At 35.7% G+C, this 22,373-nt stretch overlaps 1 pseudogene; it reads right to left on the bottom strand.

Annotated features, from left to right (window-relative positions):
- Positions 1 to 15,925: 15,925 nt before the first annotated feature.
- Positions 15,926 to 16,650, bottom strand: LOC110312165 (gem-associated protein 8 pseudogene; annotated as a pseudogene).
- Between the last annotated feature and the right edge of the window lie 5,723 nt (positions 16,651 to 22,373).

The following is a 22,373-nucleotide window of genomic DNA, read 5'->3' as shown; positions in this document are numbered from 1 at the left end:
TACGATATGAACATATTAACAGTAGCAAGGTTATGCAGACTTGATCTATTTAAAGTAGTGATTATGTGTTTTAAATCTCATCAGTGACTTTGAAAACAATAGGATCAACTACAAAGAAAGGCATGGAGTGCACTCCAACCTGAAGTCTATCTTTGTAATGAGTGCTTCGGTTCAATATCTAATTTATTATTTCTCCTTTTTGCATGTGCTACAATACTATTTCTCCACAACTTTTATCTTTTCATTGTGCACTTGAAATTATGTTCATCATTTCTTTTTCCTCAAAGGCATTAATCTGTTTCCTAGGTCACATTTTATTTTCTTTGTTACTTCTTCACATCCTTAAATTTTTGAAATGTCATTTCCAGTAAGTCTCACATGGAACATGAATGAGATGAAGAGCCAATGCAGAGAATTACTCTGTATTTCACAATGTATAAGTGCATCCTTGATGACACATGAGTGCCATTGAATAGCAGAAAGGGGTAGTCAGGCTCATAAAGTGTTGATACTTCATGAGGACACAGAATGCATGAACTCATGCACAATTCCTGTATCAATCTGCCCCATCCCCGTGTGTGTGTGTGTGTGTGTGTGTGTGTGTGTGTGTGTGTGTGAGTGTGTGTATGTGAGTGTGTGTGTGTGAGCATGCACATATGTGTATGCATTCATTCTCACTCACACATGCAAAGAAATACACATATAAAAGAAGCCAGAAGACACCTGGGAGTCATTTTTTTGTCTTTCCATCTGGCCAAGTCATGAGCTTTATCCACCAACTCATCTTGCCAGCTCCCATTGTTCTCTTCTTAAAAAATACATTACCAAAACTCCTAGATCAGCACACATTTCAAAATCAATCTTAAAGATGGCAACCTAGCATTAAGCTCTGAGCATATTCATTGCCAATAGACTAATTGGGCATTTTCCTGATAGGATCTAATGTCATGGGGCCTTTGTTACATTTCTGTCACATCTTGTGTTTATAAAAATGGACTACGTGCATGGGGATTGCACAAGGTAACGAAGCGTCAGCTAGAAGAAAGCACTGAAGAGAGACTGAGCAAACAGATAAATTCCGTTGGGATATGTGTTTAACAGAGATGGTGGAAGTCCTACATGACACGGTTGTCACAAGATGAAGAACGAAAACACAGCCCACCTGAATACTGATGCCTAGAATAGCCTTTTTTTTTTTAAACTAAACTTGCCGGTATCACCAATCAATCCCGAGAAACAGTGATCTTAAATTTTGTCTGTCTTTACATTCTACGTAGACATATGGAGACCTGGACAAGGGCAGCGATGAGCTAACCACACTCTAGAACTTCTTCCGTATTCAGTCTGCCTTGCACTACTCCATTTGCCTTTTACACTTGGACTGGAATGCCCACATAAAAGTCAGCTCATCCTGAAAGCTACTGTCACCCTCTGCCTACTTCTGTTTCACTTTCATTCTTTTCCCTCTGTTTCTTTTCTCTCTGTCCCATATGAGGTTTTGTATGATCTTGTTCAACCTCAGAGTCCGAAATCTTCGCTTTGAGTTATCAAAGTTTCCAGATTTGCTCTGGATGACCTACTGTTTGACCTGGCTCAATCACTTCTCCTCCCCATTCCTTTCTCTTTTCTCATGCCCTATCCCATTCCCCTTGAAAAAAAATGTTTGGCTACTTGTATCTTTCTTGAAGCCCAAACAAGGACACTTCTTAATCATTTCCTCAAGGGGTTCTGCAAATTACCAAATTACCACTGCCAACTTGCATTCTTAAACACACACACATACATACATAAATACACACACACATACATACACACACATACATACACACACATATACACACATACACACACACATACATACACACACACATACATACACACACATACATACACACACACACACATACACACACATATACACACATACACACACACATACATACACACACACATACATACACACACACATACATACACACACATACACACACAGATACACACATACACACACACACACACACACATCTGCCTTCTCCTCAGGATGGCATGACCTAAATGCCATTTTGCATTGAATTATTGGCCAGACCCTTCCTTATTCTTTCTCCTGCTTCCCAGTTTGCCTTTAATCTCTGTGTCCTAGACTGATTTGTGCTGAGCATATGATATGTTACTGTCTTTTCATTTCACCAATATTCTCACATTCACTGAGGACCTTCTATTTTCAAACTGAGGCTAGCTGGGGTAGTGGGCCTCTCTGAGGCACAAAGTTCCTATTTCATTAATGATGTTCTTTCTTACTTATATGAATTAATTTACTCTTCTCAGCCTTGGGATTCACTTTTTAATACATGACCTACTTTTTCCTTCTTTGGAAAAAAAAAACTTTGTCTCCTTTCTTCTGACATTTCACAGCTATGTGCTTGGTAGGGGACATTATACCACCCATTGTCTTAGACATTTTGAGAGTTCTTTCATTAAGAGAAGTCATGTCTGCTAATGCCATTTATTCAAGTATAGCTTTTTACAGAATTCTGTAATTCCTTTTCAAGTGGTTTGTTGATGTATTCTTTATTCTGTAGGGAATAACATTATTTTTAATGGATATAACATTTCCTTGTATTGTGGTAACTACACAATGTAATATAATATATTAATTTAATATTCATTTCTAGCTTTTTAAAGATCAGGTAATTATATTACACTATGCTTAATAATGTCCCTTTTTGTTATAAGTTAAATTGTATTATGATTTTAAAAAGTTTCATTTTAGGAATGTTCAGACTGACAATATATAATTATGTGAAATTGTTGAGGGTCTCTGAAGATTGTGGAAAATCTCATTTCTGGCCTCTGAATCTACAGCTTTGGAGTGAGCTGAAAACTGGGTGGAAACAGTATCTCACAGTTTATGATACATCTACCAAAAAACATACAGCCTTAAAAGCCACCCCTGCCTCTTCAAGTCCATAGATGTCAGTACCTGGAGAAGAGATGTAGAAAGTAAGCAACTCCATTCAAATTTTTAGAAGAAAAAAAAGTGATCATAATCGATTCAAAATAAGCCATGGGCCAAATAAACATTAAGTAAAATAAGCCTTTGAGAACAAAAGTAAATTTAAATTGTTTTTGATTGCAGAGAAATAAGCATAGATTATGAATTGCAAGTAGTCATAATTAGTCAGAACTGAATTAATGAAATGAGTTCTCTCTTTAACATTACACCACATTATAATTGAATAGGAAGACATAGACATGTACTTCTGAATCAGACAGTGCTAAAACCAGAGGGAGCACTACAGAAACTTGAGCAAAATACTCACCTTTATTGAAAAGCAAATAAAAAATAATTAAATAAAGATGTATTTTATGCCACTAAAGTAGTTAACGGCCCAGATATGCTGTTTTCCTAACACTCTTTGGTGTCTTTATTTTCACAGATTTCAATGTTCTCTTCACTATAATAATTATTCGTATAACAGAACACCAAATGCAATTCTATTCAGATCTCCAGGGAAGGAATGGATCCACAAATTATCATTATCACCCATACAATTTAAGTAACATTTCAGCAAGTATAAAAAGCAATTTCAGATCTCAGTGTTTAAAATAGAATGTCACTTGAATTTAAAAAAAAAAAAAGGTGTACAGAAATAAATAAAACTAGGAAGCAATACAGAAGGGAAAACAGAGGATATTTACAAAAGAAAGTCGATATGTCTGTGCTGTAAAATCTAGAGAAAAGAATGTGAAAAGGAGGCCTTCTACAGTTGATTGACAAATGGAGGCCATTGCTCCTCATCTTCATACAGAATTTTTTTGACACCAATAGTGTTGAATACAGGGGTATTCAAGAAACACTCCTATAAAATGTCTGCCATTTCTATGGGCAGTGGAAATGAAGGGCTGAAGGTAGGAGGAATCCCAAAGTTTATGGAGAAATATATAAACAGCAAAGCCCTATAAACTAAAATACTCCATCTAGACTCCAGAACTTTTCATCCCCTATGATGGATATACTAGAAAGCAAGATGCCTCTGGTCACCTGTTAAACAACATATACAGTTCTCCCAGAACAAAGACACACTCTAACAACCAAGCACAGAGAAAGAGAAGTCAAAATGCCTGGATTAAAACCTCAGACTTCCACACCAGGTACTTGATAAGTAAACTATTTTAAGAGACTTTATGCTTCCTTCTCACATGGAATTTAGTTTATTTGGGAAGGTGACACACAACACAGTCTTTGAGAAATTTCTGGGACATTCCCCAGAAATTATCATTATCTCCCAAATTTTTAAATTAGTACTGTCTGATACAGTCTATTTATAACTGGCTAATTATTATAAATATGTATATTAAAAATTCCAACTTAAAATAGTCTGTTAAGTCAATCTCCAGAGGTATTTTAAGGATGGAAAATAATGTAACTAAAGATAGTTAATAACAATTTGAACCCAAACAATGTTTCAAATAGGCATTGGGGCATATTTTAGTGAAATAATAATCAACATGATTCCCATTGACACAGTGACTTTTTGACCCTTATGCTTGCTACTTGTTTGATCTAAGTAGTGTGGGATGTATTCGTGTGTGTATTAGGGGTGTGCCTCCCTTGGATTTTGTTGCTCTTGTTGTTAAAGGTCATAAGGCAAGATCTGGCTTCCCTAAAAACTGAGTTCTACAAGTCGTCAACATGTACATCCTTAAAGTACAGCTTATTTTTAAATAGCTAAGTCAACTAACTGCCAAATTAGCTCTCAGCTAAATAATGAGCTATAAGACAAAGAGTCTAGAGCAATCGAGTCAAATAAAAGACTGTATAATAAAATGACTTTGCAGCTAAACTGAACAGCAAGGAAATGCCAAGATTTTAATACCTGAATCTGATAAAAATAACTGTAGAGGGTGAGGAGAAGGTGAAAAATCAGAAGCTTGTCTGGGAAGATACACCACTACTGAGCAATTCTACAATATTACAACATTTTTTTCTTAGAAGTATTACATTCTTTAAAATGCCACAATAAAAAATAGAAGGTTGTCACAAATATAGGCATAGTGATAAAAATTAAGTTTACCAATGGAACAAATTTTCGAAAGACAGAAACTAATGAGTATGATGAAAACAGTTTTCCAAATATTCAGTGGTTATATTTTGAAACTCTTCCTGAAGTTTGCTTGTGAAAGATGGTAACAGAGGGCTGGCAGTCTGTTAGCTGTGGAGACCATGGGAAGATAAATTGTTCCAAGTATTTATACAAATACAGTAGGTGTGGCTCATAGTAGTAAAATGAAGCAGACTTTTTTTTTAAAGCAGTCTTCAAGAGTGTGTTTCTGTCTGTTTTTCTGTCTGTATGGTATTTCACTCGCATTATAAACTTCCTATGTAAACTAATTCAGCTTGTTACAGTACTAAGTGTATCTAATGATTCATTCATACAAACTCATTTATAAGAAAATCAAATTCCATATGTTGTTCAAATTACGATTTAAAGTAACAATATCATATGTAGGCAACTTATTGTAAAAGGTACCCTACCCTAGTCATTTTTAGAAATAATTGTGAGACTGGAAATAAGATTGTCAGAAGAAAAATAACACTAAAATCATTTAAATTAGGGAGTTTTTTTCATAAAATGACTAATTTAAACCAGGAAGATTAGCTCTTTTATAAAAAAAATATGAATTTCTTTGAAATTATTGCTACTTATTTTATTTCTCTGCATTTCTCAGCTACTACTTTTTATTTCTTTTAAGTATGCAATATTAGCATTGTGTGTGAAGAATAGACATTGTGAAATGCTGTCTTTAACAACTTGAATATTTTGTCTTGATGAAATATGATTGCAACAGCTAAAATTAACACTTCTGATCTCATACATTGTCTCATTCCTCAATATGTGTTCAAGAATATTGGTCTTGTGAAAAGGTATGTATTATCTGATACCATCTTAAATAAATATTTAAATATGCTGCATATAGTAAATAATCAGTGAGCAGCTGCTGATCCAATAAAGCAGGTAAGAGAAGAGAAAGGGTCACTGAACACAGCAACCATGCCTTAAAGAACTGATGTAAAATCAGACTCTGTTAAGTATCATCATTAATAATATTTATTACATCTACTGTTTCTTTTTATCAATAAAACGTTATTTTAGAAATATAATACATGTGCTTTAAAATGCATATGAGCTAAAATGTGGAATAAAAAATCCTTCTTTATTCTTCTTCTTGACCTTTAGTTTTATTGTTTTTTAATATTTTAATGCTAATTTATTAAATGATATTAAATAATATATATCTGATAATAAACTATCAGATATATATCTGATAGATTTTATTTTGGGGCATTACTGATTATGCTTCCCACATAATGTATGAATGTAATTCTTACTCATCTACAGCTTATCACAATGGACATTGTTAGTTCATATACTATTCAATAACTTTTAAAATGTGAAATATTTTCTTTGTTTTAAAATGTATTTGTCAGACAAGTTTATGTCTCTGTATTTTAAACATTTGTCTTAACAGGTAAAGGAAATTCCACAACTCAGCCAGGTGGTGGTGGCGCACACCTTTAATTCCAGCACTTGGGAGGCAGAGGCAGGCGGATTTCTGAGTTCGAGGCCAGCCTGGTCTACAAAGTGAGTTCCAGGACAGCCAGGGCTATACAGAGAAACCCTGTCTCGAAAAAAACAAAAACAAAAAAACAAAACAAATTCCACAACTCAGGGTTTTCTTTACGAAGGATGATATAATAAAGCAGTCATTTTATTAAAACAGATACATATTTATATATGACAGGCATATACATTTACATATACATATGAACACACAGTTTTCATACACACACACACAGAGGCAAAAATGAAACACTTATTTCACAAAATTTTAGCCACAGTGGATGTTGTTGACCTTTAAATTACATTTTTAATAATTTCAAATGAGTAAGGTAGAGGTTACCTATAGGCTATATAGAACAACATACTGAACTGAAAATTGACTCCTTTGTTTTCTGCATTTCTTCCTGTTTGATCTTTCAAAATAGACATTGCTATGAAAGTGTACGTGAAATTTCATCTGCATATGTCTAGGCATGTGTGTGAAGCAACAGATACCCAACTTCAAGGTTTATGTAACTGATGCTTTCTGTCCTCCTAGAAAAAGCCTAGGATTCTGAGTGCTTCACAGTAATAAATTTTTGATGCTTGTGCTGAGCACTGCCAGGGCATGGTGGAGCTGCATCTGTCTTACAGCTAAACTTTGCATTTTCCTCAGCATCACACTTTCTATTGCAGCCCGGCAGGCATTCTCTGTTTCCCTTGTCCTTTAGCTTTGAAGGCTTCCTCATGGTGAACTCACATTTTCAAGCACTCTATTTTCAATTTACCTTAAACTTCTGACTCCACTTTCAGAATTTTCCTGCTTCACTTTAAATCTGAGTCCGGCTGTCAACACCACTTATTGGATGCCAGCTGTGAATAGATTCAAAAGGAATCAAGGCAGTATTTTCCTTCCATAAAGAATAGAAAACCATGTTGGTAAATAAGATGTATTCCCATTAAATCACATAAACATTAAAAAGACAGAAATAATCAAATATCGATTTATCACAACCACTAGGCATATTTTAAAACCATGAAATATTGTTTTTGAATGACATTGTTGACAAATTTCTTTCAGGGAATTTTGAAACTCAAGCCTATCTCATGACATAAAATTACAAATGCATTGGATAGTTCAAATATAGCTAAAATAAAATGAAGTCAATAGATGGCAAAACATAATAATAAACATAATATCAAAGAAATTCATACAGTACCTTATCTCCCAGGCAGGTAGATGGATAGAGAAAAAAAAATACTTAGAATGCAATAGTATATGCCTCAAATTAAACCTGATTGAGCACATCACATGCAAACTACAAAAGAAAATGAAGCATCAACAGATGGTGGTCCTACCTGTGACAACTGCACATATGAATACCGAATAAAAATCAGGACTAGCATAGTCATGAGAGATAGTGATTGGTAAGGCTCCAGAGGAGAACACACTTTCTCTTGGCTATTTGGTGAGTTACACTCTGAAAGAATTTATTGTGCATTAAAGTTGTAAAAGCACAAAACAAGCAAATGAAAAACCTTTAATTCCCCATGTGTGAGAAAGTTAAATCTTGGCTTTAAATAATTAGAAATGGGATTTCTGTTTACAAATCCAGTGATTGCTCAAATATCGTAATGATTTGGAATATTCACTTGTGTGCAAGATTGTCCTCCCAATGAAATAATATCTTCCATCTGACACCCCTGACAATAAAGTGACAATTGGAAATGACCACCATCATCTGGTGAGACACCACTTGGGGGTGGGAATGTGCCCGTTGTAGAAAAAAAAAAAAAGATCTTTAAAGAGTAAGGGAACAAATATCAGAGAACTCTTTTAAATACCAAGGGTCTCCAAACATTTTTTTTTCCAAATGACATTGAAAATTATAACTTATGACACTTCTACATTGCTTATTATGCTTAAAGTGTTGTAGATACTCGACAGATTTTACCTTATTTAATACACATAGCACTATTTTAAGGAATATACTATTGTTATTTCCGGTTTTTTATTAGAAAATTTGAGTGTTAGAACATTTATCTAACCTCAATACACAACTAATAACTATAGACAGTCAACTATGAATGTATGATCTTTGGTTTTGGAGTAAATGGTAAGTGCCATACTGTGAAGAAAATATGAACATCTTCCTAGTGATTTCTGTCCAGTAAGTCTCAAATAGAAGAGACAAATTCACATGTTTAAATAAGAGTTACAAATAGAGTGAAAATGAAAGTGACTTATTCTTGAGAGCTAGAGCAGTTTCATTAGGAACAGAACGAACACATATGAAGGGAACTGGGGTCAAATTATAACAAAAACCAAGGAGGAATAGCAGATGGGAAACTGCCCAAACAGGACTCTGGAAAGCAAGCTAACATGCGTCATGTCTCACTACCATGTAGCCAAAACAGGGACTAGGCATTATTCAAAAGGATGAAATATATCAAATGTCCTCAATAAGAGGAAAAACATAAATAGCACCAATAAACATGAAACTGTGGTAGGTAGAATGCAGTCAACAAGCACATAAAAACAAAACAGTCATTCATAAACTGGAAGAATTAAACTGGGTTCTAGTCATGGTGTGAAACAAGTGACAACTTTCAATTATGAGGGTCACAAGCTAATTAGTTAATAAGCAATGTATATATAATGTCTGTTAGCAGGTAATTCTATGGTCACCACCTCTAGCATTAGGTAAGAAAGAGGTAGAAGCAGCATTATCGTGGTAGCAAGACGGGGACATAAAACCATACTGCACAGCATGGGGCACTGGCACTGTTCCTAGCGAGTTCCAGTTCACCTTGTCACTGAAGTATTAACAGATATTAATAATTTAGAGAAAGCTGGTGGTTATGATTTTAATCAATTGCTTAAAACTGTTACTTTCACAAAAATACTTTGGAAGTTCTGTGAAGTACTCTGTTGAAGTCTGGATGTAGTATTGTTTTCCCCTTTTCTGTTTTTATGATAGGTTAAAAAAATGACTGATAGTTACCATAAAACTAGGGACCTGACAAATGTTACTGAGTGTTCTCTCACTAATCCCTCATTTATGACAGGTTGTAAGAGAGAAAAAAAAAGTTGTCCTACCTCCTCTAATCCCTACATTTATAGTGGCTGGTGGCAGTAAACCACATCATCTAAGAGTCATGAAAATGATGTCCAGGTCACGCCTCCTACTTTATACATATGAGACCTTCACCAATTTACTTAAACTTCTGTGCCTTCTCTATAAACTGAAATGTATAATTCCTAATCTATATTCACAACTAGGTTGCTATAAAATCAAATATTACGACGCATACTAAACATATTGAAGCCCTACTCAAAGTTAGTGTGGTGTGAATATCAATGGACTGGAAATGGACAAATCGAATCAATTAATAAATAGTTGTTTCTCTAGCCTATGGATTGAAAAGACTCATCTGGAACTGTGATCTCTAATAGAAGCAGAATGTAAGCCTTGTTTGTAACTCTAGATGTTCCAGAAAAACTCTGACAAAGAACAGATAGAAATATTATAACACAATTTATTTAATCAATGTCTAAAGTAAGTTAACATATAACAGTGATAAACTTTCTAGTTGAGTTATTTTACATTTCATCTTTTCACAATGATTCTGGAAATTTGATCTGTATTTTATATTTTGATATTGTTTTAACTTGGATTTATTACGTTTTTTAGGACTTGGAACAATATAGATTCAGATGATGACCAAGGCTCTCTTCCATTCTTGATTTTGACAGATAGATCATTGGTATATATCTAATTATATCTCATCTTTAAAAAAAAAGCTAAAGCTTGAAACAACGTTAAGATGAATAAGTAAAATTTTGAGTGCTTTCTAATATCAGGAGTTAAGAATATCCATCACAAGGAGTACACATGTAGAGACCCATGGCTCTAGCCCTATATGTAGCAGAGGATGGCCTTGACGGCCATCACTGGGAGAAGAGGCCCTTGATCCTGTGAAGGCTCCATGTCCTGGTACAGGGGAATGTGAGGGCAAGAAAGTGGGAGTGGGTGACTGGGTGGAGGCACACCCTCATAAAAGCAGGCGGAGGTGGAATGGGAGAGGGTGTTTCAGGGCGGGGAAATTTGAAAAGGGGAAAACATTTGAAATACAACTAAGTAAAATATGCAATAAAAAGAAAAAAGAAAAAAAAGAATATCTATCACAATCATTCATTTCTTGATCCATGCTAAGGAACCATACCAAGAATTTCAGTAAATGAACAATGTGCTTTGATGTATTTAAAAGTGACATGGTAAAAATTACAAATTTTCCTATAGAAAAGGTATGCAGACCTTTTTTATTAACAAGGGACATACACAATTCTATATCTATAAGCCATTTGCTGTATTTATCATCAAGTTCATCAAATGACTACCACATAGTTGATTCATAGCATCCTTAATCTGGTGCAAGATTCGGTCACACATAATTTCCTTCTTGCAAATAAATATATCTATATAATGATAAAAACAGTCATGTAAAAATTCCACAGATAGTTTTCAAGTCATTCAAAAACTCTCTTTTTTTTGTTGTTGTTATCACCCAAGAAGCTCTGTCAAAGAGCCCTAAGAACCAGCCATTTCTTTATCTGATGAAACCTTAACTTTAGATGCAGACAGAATGTCATCATGATAATCATTCTAGATTTTAGTCACATAAGAAAAACAGAAACTTCCATTGCCTAGAATCAATGTCAGTAGAGATTATTTTTGGTCCTTTTTAGGAAAAGTTCTAAAATACACAAACTTGTCCATAGCATGCCATCATTGCAGAACATTCAATTCACCTCATAGTCCATTGACCCTACTGCCATGAGGAATAGATCTCACTATTTACAATATAGCAGTCTTAACTTCTCCTGAGAACAGTAACTATATCTCATATAGATTATAGACCCAGGTCATTTAGTTTGTCTTACACCTCTGATGTTTGCTTCCTAGAAAGTACCCCGGAACATACACAACATCACTTCTATCACATTTTCAGTGTCACTAAGAATCCTAACTCTTTACTTTTTTTTATATTAAAAAGATCACTGTAATCTCTCTCCAAAGTAGATTAAACTGGCAACAGAGCATTCTTTCTTCTCATTGAAGGTGCTGATTGAAATACTAACATCAGGGGGGAAATAGCTTTAGGTAAATTATCCATAAAATGACACTTCCTTAGCTAATCACACATTCACTAATTTTACTGTGCTCTTCATGATACAAGCAAATGGAGCGACTTCAAAGAAATTCATTGAATGTGTTCTATAATAGAGAACATTAAGTTTACTTAATTATGATTTCAATTATTCAAATTTATATATATATATGTTTATATATATGTTTTAGAATTTTGTAGTTTTTAGACTACAAAATTTGAGCAGTTTTTAATTAGTCTGAAAATCACACAATCTAAAAGATATTTATACGTTTATTTGGGGGGCAGTTAATGCACACCACAGTGTGAGCAGGAGATTACAGAACACCTTACAGAACTTGGTTCTCTACAATACCATGTAGGTTTTGAAAGTGGGATGCGGGTCATCAGCCCTGGCAGCAGGCATATTTACCAGCTGAGCGATCTAACTAGCCCCAGAAAAACCTTAGTTCCTTAGATTTTTAATCCAGAAGGAAAGATCTTTTTATTATCATTTTTGCATGTTTCATTTGAACTGACACAAAATAAATACACTGGATTTATCAAGTATTGTGTGCTATTGCAATATATGCCGATCAAATTAGGACAAACACAATAATTTTCCTATCATTTTTTAAAAAGATTTATTTCTAATTTTATTTATTTATTTATTTATTTTATTAGATATTTTCTTTATTTACATTTCAAATGCTATCCTGAAAGTTCCCTATACCACCCCCCCATCCTGCTACCCTACCTACTTACTCCCACTTCTTGGCCCTGGCGTGCCCCTGTACTGGGGCACATAAAGTTTGCAAGACCTAGGGGCCTCTCTTCCCAATGATGGTCGACTAGGCCATCTTCTGCTACATATGCAGCTAGAGACAGGAGCTCTGGGAGTACTGGTTAGTTCATATTGTTGTTCCACCTATCTGGTTGCAGACCCCTTCAGCTCCTTGGGTCCTTTCTCAAGCTCCTCCATTGGGGGCCCTGTGTTCCATCCTATAGATGACTGTGAGCATCCACTTCTGCATTTGCCAGACACTGGAATAGCCTCACATGAGACAGCTATATCAGGGTCCTTTCAGCAAAATTTTGCTGGCATATGCAATAGTGTTTGGGTTTGGTGACTGATTATGGGATGGATCCCCAGTTCTCTCCCTCTCTCCCTCTGTCTCTCTCTCTCTCTGCGCACGTGTGGTGTGTGTGTGTGTGTGTGTGTGTGTGTGTGCAAATAACCTTGTGCACATGTGCATAAGTGTAGGTGAATGAAGGTGTGTGTGGAAACCAGACGAGTTGGACTCTCTGGAACTGGAGTGTAAGGTAGTTATGAGCCTCCTGATATGCATTCTGGAAATCAAAGCTATATCCTCTGGAAAAGGAGTAAGTTATTTTAACCACTGAACCATCTTCCCAGCCCCCTCCTATCAAGCTTTATGTTTGCAGATAGTAAGCTCTTTCATTGTATCACAAAATACATAGTATAGAACTAGACCCTTACACTGGCAATAGACCAAGCCCTAATCCTACACTATTGTGAAGAAGAAATTGCTCTATTCTGTTGTACTATTGAATTCTAAGACTCACTATTTCTACATAACAGTGTTTTATATCTATCAGCCAACTTCCATTTATTCTCCACACCTCTTAATCTCCAGTAATTTATATTCTACTCTGCTACTTTGAGGTCTTTTCTAGCTTTACATGTAGAAGTGACCATATGGTATTTATCTTTCTGTGTTAGTCTCAATTCAATTAACACAATCTTCTCCATTTTCATATATTTTGCCATGAGTGACAGGGTTTCATTCTTCTTATTGCCTAATAGCATTCCATCTGTTTATGTGTACCCCATTTTCTAAATCCATTCACGAATAGAATGGCATTGCTTCCATCTCTTGACTACTATGGATGGTACTGCAAAAATGTGGGTATACAAATATCCATTTGATGTCTTGACTTCACTTTCTTTGGCTACATATATTCAGTTCTGAAATTGTTGAATAATTGGTAGTTTCTATTTTTAGCATTTTAAAATTGAATTCCAAAATGGTTTCTGTTCCTTTTCCATCCACCTAAATATACCTTATACTATATTTATGGCATTAACTGTCATTTGTAAATTCATTAAAAAGTTGAAATGCTCAACTCAATAAATTTGTATTCATATATTCAATTTTTATGCTGCACTTGACAGGACTGAACATTCCTTTAATATCTCTGAAATCTCTTCACTTGAATTCTATACTCTCTTTCTCCTACCTGCCCCCTCATATTCTGAACACTGTTACAAGCCTCTTCATGGGCTTACACACTTCATGATTCCACTTGAGCCTCGTTGCTGATTTCAAAGTTGTATCAATAGTTAAGACCCACCCCAGAGGTCAGATGCTTCTGTGAAGCAACCTTTTCATCTTCTGCTTTGGCTCTATAATTAAAACCCCAAATTTGACATTCATAAGATATGGTTTTTAAATTTTAACTCTGAAATGAAATCAAATGTGATCATTTATTTATTGTCTGATAGCTCACTAAACTGAGCTATCATTAACTTTGATTGTGCAAGCCTAGAAGGTGGGGGTCATATGTGAGTTCCTCATTAGTCTGATTTTCTCCATTCACTCTGCTGTGCTCACACAACTTGATGTTGTCCCGCCCACACCACCACTTTAGCCCCATCTTTGGTGCACATCAATTTATTTTCATCACTTGAGCCTCGATACCCAGCCTTGGGTGTCTGTACCATGAATTGAAGACAATTTCAAATGTGGCCTGATTACACTCATGCTTAACATTTTCAGTGATTTGTCATTAAATCAAAGAGAAGACTGGTGTCCTTAGTACAGGTTCTGTGTGTAGACAGAACTCAGACACCAGTGTGTGACAGGCTCAGACACTAGTCACTCTTTCCATCTTCAGGCATGATAAACACCTTTTAGTTCGTAGGACACAGTAAGCCAGCATCAAACATGGTGCCTCTTCACATGCCTGTTCCTATGCCTTCCTAGCAAAACCTCTACACATGTGTACATACTCCAGCATATCCCATCTCAGTCTGAGATGTCCTTTGAAGGGAAAAGTATCTGTTCTCTCTGTCTTTGTGACAGTTTGGCTGTATGTCCTCATTGGACTGTTTTCTTTAAAATGTTTATTTTTAAAATTTGCTATATATTTGTCTGTTAGTCATTTTCAATGACTGACTTCTCTCATGCAAGGCAAATTCTAAGGAGTCAAGGTTATTCATTTGGCTGACTTATATATCTGACAGGTAGATTCCTGTGTTGTTGTTGTTATGTTTCGTTTTTTACAAATAAAGTTTTATTGAAATACAGTCATATTCATTTGTTTATTCAGTAACTATGGCTGTTTTAATGGTATGAAGATAGGGTTAGGCAGTTATGACACAGACAACATGGCCTGCTGAGCCCAGAGTACTCTCAGGTCTTTTATAGAGCATGGGGACTGACTGACACCTAGCTCAGTAACAAGTGTCACTTGTCTTACGATACACTTGCATAGTTTCCAGAGGGATCCAAAGAGCTACAGTCAGAGAAAATATGTGGACAGAAGCCCAATGTTGGGGGTGCAAGCCTGTAAGATAGCATTTGGGTGGTGGAAGCAGGAAGATTTAAGAGTCTGTAGCTAGCATGGGCTATGTGAAAACTGGTCTTTAAAAAGTAGGAATAAAGGCTGGGAGATAGTGGCACATGCCTTTAATCCCAGCACTTGGGAGGCAGAGGCAGGCAGATTTCTGAGTTTGAGGCCAGCCTGGTCTACAAAGTGAGTTCCAGGAGAGCCAGGGCTACACAGAGAAACGATGTCTCGAAAAAAAAAAAAAAGTAGGAATAAGTGGCACGTGGCTTAAGGCTTTTATGACATTCTTGACAGTTTTAAGAAGGAAATTAAAAATGAAAAACACTAGGCAATGATTTCAATAAACTGGATTATTACAGAGAAAATTGAGAGTCAGTGCAATACATACAATTATCACTTTATGTCAGTGAGTGGTCCTTGTGTTGGCTATCTCCCACTGACAGAATCATAAGTGGCTGACAGACTGTATCTACCATGTCAGTATACAGGCCTCTTTCTCTAAAAAAATGTCCAGAAGAGATGAAAGAGTGAAAGGCTAGGAACTGTGAGGCATTGCCTAAGTTCCCAGTGCCCAGGACTCAGAACTTCAGGAGAATGATAGATTAGTACTTCGGCTGCTTTCTGTCACAGTGCTTGTCAAAGCTCAGCTGCGCAGCCGTCTCCATGGCCAGGATCTTGGGACCGTTGTTCCCATATAAGTGTTTCATCTCTGCTTGGTGCCGCTCTCAGGGCCCCTTGAGAAGTCAGATGGGGGCTCCACTGACCTGTGGTGGTTGAAGTACAGACTATGGTCCACATTCACACAGTCATTCAGGCTCTCTGTGTCTAGCTGCTGCTGTCGCCATCGCTCTTCTCTGTGACTCTCAGTCTGTGTGAAGTTCTGGCAGAGCTCCTCGGTGATTTCCATTTTCCTCAGGTCACACTCCACTTCATCATCTCAATCCGACTCCAGCTCTTCCTCTTCACACACTGCTTCATTTTCTCTTGTGGATGCCTGTGGTCTATTCCTGTTATGCAGAGGCTGCCTAGGGCTTTTGAGATGGGAAACACTATTGGGAGACTCCTGCCATGCCACGTGCTGGCCTTGAGAGTCCCAAGGATGCCCAGCCTCATAAGCAAGAGAGTTCCGGGGAAGAACTCCATGAGGGGAAAACCACGGGGAAGTGAAATAGGAATCCCTGAATTTTCTGTGGGCATTCTGGTGGCTTCACATGCAAAGCACTGCATGATGATAATGTTGCCAGGTTCTTGCATGTACTGGGTGAGAATACCAAAATGCAGTAGCCCTCCATTTTGAAGCCATCGCTGTTATCTCTGATTGCAAAGGTCCAAGTGGAAACTCCTGGGCACACAGCTTACAGACCTCGGGCAGCGGGAAACAGCAGACCTAGTTCTCATGGTGGGGAGGAGAGGACTGACATGTAGATTCTTCTTGATAATGTTATTACTTGGTTTCCAATACTTTCACACTTTTTCGTTGCATATTAGTAAAGAAAACAGCTTGGTATTATGTAAAATTGCATGTTAATTCCACATCTCATGGAACACTACACAACATAATGTTATTTGGCTTGTGCTCTGAAGGAAAACCAAAGCAAGGCGTATGTAAATCTATAACCCAGAATGGGCTTCTAATGATACCATTGAAACAGGTAATCGCATCCCCTTCTGATCAGCAATATAAATCACTACTATTACACCTCTAACTTACAATAAAAAGGCAAATAGTAGGAAAATTTGTGAGGACAAAGCTACAAAACACATGCTCAACTTAAATTATTTGATTCTTCTCAGTTTTCCTTTCCTACCATGCGTTTAAAAAAAAAAAAATCACTCAGGCCAGAAAATTTGTTCATAGTCCAGTAAGTTTCAAAATGAGGTTGATTTTTTTTAAAGGAAACAAAGAACAAATTTACTTAAATAAATAACCGATGATGATGTAGTAAATTCTGTCTGGAGATGCTCTTTTCTTTCGCTATATGTTTAAGTGAACATTAAAGGCTACTTTGGGGATTTTCGGTGAAGAAAATGCTGAAGCCATGTCAACCTGTTACCATTGAAACCACTGTACTCAGCAAATACAACTAATGTGGACCATGCCTATCCTTTGAGTCAATGATGTTTGGAGATTATTGATGCAGCCTTTTCTAGGACAAGTAAGTGATATATTGACCAGGAATCCGCACTACCGTTGTGTGTGATTTCGTCGAACAATGACTGGAATCTTAAGAAGTCAGGTCAATATGGGTAGGCACCTGCAAATGAGGCTTTGTACCAAGTTATAAAAGAAAGATAATTGATTTTGTTTCCGCTTTGAAGATTTATTTGTTTTTGTTTTATGTGAACAAATATTTGCCTGTATGTATGTAGTATGTGGATGCCTCATGGACATGGAGACCAGAAGAGGGCATCAGATACCCTTAAACTGTAGCCACCATGTAGGTATGATGATCCAATCCTGGATCCTCTGTAAGAAAAGCAAGTGTGCTTATCTGCTGAGTCATCTCTAATCCTAAGTGTATTAAATTTGCCTTTAGTGGATTTAGAGTAGAAGAACTCTTATTATTTTACCTGCTAATAAATGAATACTGCTAAATCTAAAGATGAAAATCATAACAGAATACTAGTAATTTGCTTTAGAGAGGAATTATCAAAAGTTCACTTTTAGTATGAATATTAAAATTTAATTTAAAATTTCAAAAACAGGATTACCTATGGGTGAAGAGACAGGATAATCACAATTTATAGCTCTAATCATAAAAAATACAGTATAGGGCATAGTATCAAAAATAGATGGGCATTTATAGGAGGGAAAATTCTGAGTCAGAGAGGACATTAAAAGCCAAAGCACAACTGACACTGTGCAAGGGCTTTGGTATGGAGTTTCATCATTTCCCACAGATATTTGGAATGATAACTAAAAGTGACCATGGGAGTTTCAATATGTCAAGACACACCTAGATAATAAATACAAGTCAGATTTCAATTTCAATCTGCTGAGATAAAACCAGATACAGAATACTTTAGCTCAAAAGCTTACCTGGGGCATGAAGCTGTGTGGAAACCAGTGGGTAATTTTTTAGGCAAGGTGCTAATGCTCCCTAGGAACTGTGAAATTCTGGTCTCATTGGGAACCTCCTATTTTAAGTGCTCAGCTAATAAATATGGTAAAATGATGCCGTTACATATAGTATGTCATGTAGACATGATTAAACACATACAGACTTCTAAGTGGCAGATTTGACTTAACATTGAACAAAGTTATGTTTCGTAAGTGACTTTAAATTGCCTATAATTCTATAAGATAATTCTTTGATGTTTTTCTTCCGGATTCAAGTATTATTTTACCTTCACATTTTAAGAAGAAATACAGATTATTAACTCTGCCACCATACAGATAAAGTTCCAAATGCGAAATGTAGTTTTATTACACATATTCTCTACTATTTCAGATACAGGGAGGTCCAGTGGTTGTCCAGAGAATATAACAATCTAATTTAAGTTTTGCAGTGTTTTGTTAAATATATTCCAAGTCACAGCCCTGTATTTCATTAGCATTCCAGTAATATCCATGTATTTGTATATTATAAACACTACTCTGAGCTTTTGAATTACTGGGTATTCTCATGCATCTCTTATTTAGGAAAACATAAGAGTGGTGTTAAAATTATGGCTTGGAAATCGCGGCTTCAAGTCATTTTCTGGATGAATGTACTTAGGGATAAACTAACAACCATTTTCTAATAAATCAACAATATAAAATGAAGAATAAAGCTAATTTTCTAAATAATTAGGCAAAAGATGATGTAGGGTATAGTTTCTGTTTCCTTATTTATTGTGCCCATTATGTCATATGTGTTTAGTTAACTATATTTATGGGAAAATTCCTTCACCCTGAATTTCATCAAAGGTATTAATCTATAGTCATCACTCTGCATACAATGTGTTCACAGTTTCCACACTTAATTACACTTCTTTGCAGAATAAGACAAGGTACAAATACAATCCCCAAACTTTTCTTTGGATAGTGGAGAGTGTACGTCATACACAGTAATGTGTGTGGATTTCCCAGTGTTAGGTAGCCACATGAGTCCAGAGGTCAGACATCAATATCAGGCATCTTTATTGATCTCCACTGTTATATCTTGAGATAGCATTCCCCTACTGAACCAAGGGGTCACCAATGACAAAAACGGTTTGGCGAATAAGCTCCAGGAATCTTCCTGTCTCTTCCTCCGAGGCATAAGTAATGAACCCACATTAGCTATGTTTCTACTAGGGATCTGAATTCAGGCATTCACAATGGAACAGCAAGCATTACACCTATTGAGATATTCACCAACCCAGTTCTAGCATTTACTGAAGCCTAGTACTAACTATATTTTTATTCCAATATCGAAGAAAAATGTATAAAATATCTACAGAGGGCTTCCAACTTAGTAAGCTCAGTTCACTGAAGGTTATTGAAGCCATACCACTAAATGCACTATATAGGGACTCTTGTAACTAGAAAGAAAGTCAAAGTCCTTGTTGTATAGTCCTAGGAATAAGTATTAAACTTTGAGCCAAGTAGAGAACTAGTGGTTTCAACTAAAATCCAAGACTGAAAATTTCACTCTCTTGCTTACATCTCTTCAACGAAACCCCACTGTTCTCTACCCCCACCTCAGCATCAACTCCAGGCTGAAGAAACCACAGCCCACTTAAACTGGCAATAATTGTATATAATCCCCTAAGGCTGTCAATCTGATATGTCTATGTTGAACCAATTTAAACTTGTCCCTTTCTAGATAACAAATGAAGGTGACTCACACTATGGTTAATTTATTTTGACAGTTATTAGGGGTAACCCCTAATCTACTTTTCCAATTGCCTGGATGGCTACTTCTCCAGTTGTGTACCCCCAAATACTTGCTGTTTCCTCTGGACATGTGCTCACAGTCCATCTCCTATCAGGGCAGCTTCCTCCTCTCTCCATGTCTTTCCTTCTTCTTCTCTCTCTCCCACAGCCCCCAACCTAGTAACTCAAAACCCACTTACCTCTAATTCACAGAGTAATTGGCTCTGGCCATTTTTATTTAACCAGTAGTTTTAAATTAAGCAACAAGGTTTGCAGAACAAAAGCTGGTAAACCTGAGAATTCACTCATAGGCAACTAGACCTTCTGGTATAGAATTTAGCATTACAATGCATAGCAACAGACAAAACCTCAACATGTCTGCTTTGTCAAAGCATAAAAGTTTGGTTTCCAACTTAGTGTTTTAGTGGTGAGAGAAGGGATAGGGGAGGGAGAAAAAGTGGGGAGACAGTAAAACAGAGAGATAATTGTAGTTATTTATTTTTTAGGTATATCTGTTTGCCTGTTTGTTTCTAAAGAGAAAAAAGAGAAAGAGTATATGAATCTGGATAGATAGGGATGTAAGGAGGATACAAGAGTAGCTGGGGAAGTTTGAAAAAAGGCATGGCTAGAATATATTGTAAATATTGTTACCATTAAATAGAAGAAGGCAAAAACCCTGAGGCTGGAGAGATGACTCAGAACTTAAGAGCACTCAGTTGCCCTTGCACAGACCCAGGTTCAGTTCCCAGCACTTACACAGTAGCGCACAACTGCCTGTAACTTCTTTTCCAGGGCCTCAGATGGCCTCTCCTGCCTCATGGGCATGAGGCACACACACATGTCGAACAGACCTGTATGCAAGCAAAGCATTCATAATGAAAAAAAATTAGTGAAAAAAAGTTTTTAAAAAGAAAAGAAAAATCATTAAAAGTTTGTGCTGAGTTGCTGGTTTAAAAGTGACATCAAGTTTTATGTAGTTACTGTTACTCTATGGTTTTATATTTTCCTTCCAAATAATTGTGCATTTATCCTTTCTCTTGCCTTATATAAGTGGTAATAGTAAGCTATATCCTTCCATATTTTGACTATTGAGGACATGTGCTTAGGCTTTAATGTTTAATATAATTCTAAATTTTCAGAAAGACATATGTTATTAAACGATCTTATTTTCCTAGTTTGTGAATTTTAAGAATAACTAGATATTAAATTATAACAAAAGAAACTTCTGTATCATAAGATAATCATGTGACTTTGCTTCTTACACCTATGTGATAAGATAGAGCAGTCATATGTTACAAAACATCCTCATACCTGAAATGGAGTAGAGTTGTGAAGTATTATCATTTTATTCTCTGCAAAGTTTTGGATTCTAAGTGTTTTACTTATGACCATAATATTTATGGTCATAACAGATCATTTTATACTTTTTCTTCAATTTGTAAAATTTTCTAGATTTTACAATTTACATTATGCTTCCTTCAAAATATGAGATAAGAAACTCATACCATTTTCTATGCTGGAAGCATTTGTTAGAAAAAGACATTTTTATTTTACACCCTAAAAGATTTGGTAAATTCACAGATATATGTTTGGAACGTCTGTATGTAAAATAGAGTATACATGCATGTGAATTAAGGTTATTTTTTATCTATGGTCATAAAATTTACTCATAATTGTGTTAGGATGAATTTGAACTTTCTTAAAGTATGTTCACTTATTCCAAGTTTCAGTGTTTATTAGTCAGCCTACTGTTCAGAAAATGTCTCGATGGCTATCTATTTTTTCACCTATTCATGTGTTATAGTCAGAACACTGCTAAAATCTGGTGTTATGATTATGAAGTTTATATTTCTCTTGAATTTTATTTAAACATCTGTACCCTTAAATTTTTAAAGAATATCTTACTAATTAATTGAAATTGCTTTTTCATCATAAAATTTCTTCTTTATCTCTAATACACATTTTTAAACTATTTTTTGCTGTAATATATATTTTGTTTGATGTAAACACATCAATAGAACTCTGTGTGTGTTTGTTTATATAGCATTTGATTTTCCATTTTTACCTTCAGCCTTTCTGTTTTATATATTAAAAACATGTCTTTTATGGAAACCATATATTTTTGAGTTTTGTGTTCTTGAATGCAGGTCAATCATCTTGGTCTTTCATAGGGAACATTAGGCTAT

The sequence above is a fragment of the Mus caroli genome, unplaced genomic scaffold, assembly GCF_978045245.1.
Source record: "Mus caroli unplaced genomic scaffold, Mus_caroli_1 scaffold_18, whole genome shotgun sequence".
Taxonomy (NCBI): domain Eukaryota; kingdom Metazoa; phylum Chordata; class Mammalia; order Rodentia; family Muridae; genus Mus; species Mus caroli.
The sequence above is the reverse complement of the archived record's forward strand: the minus strand, read 5'-3'. Positions and strand labels throughout refer to the sequence as shown.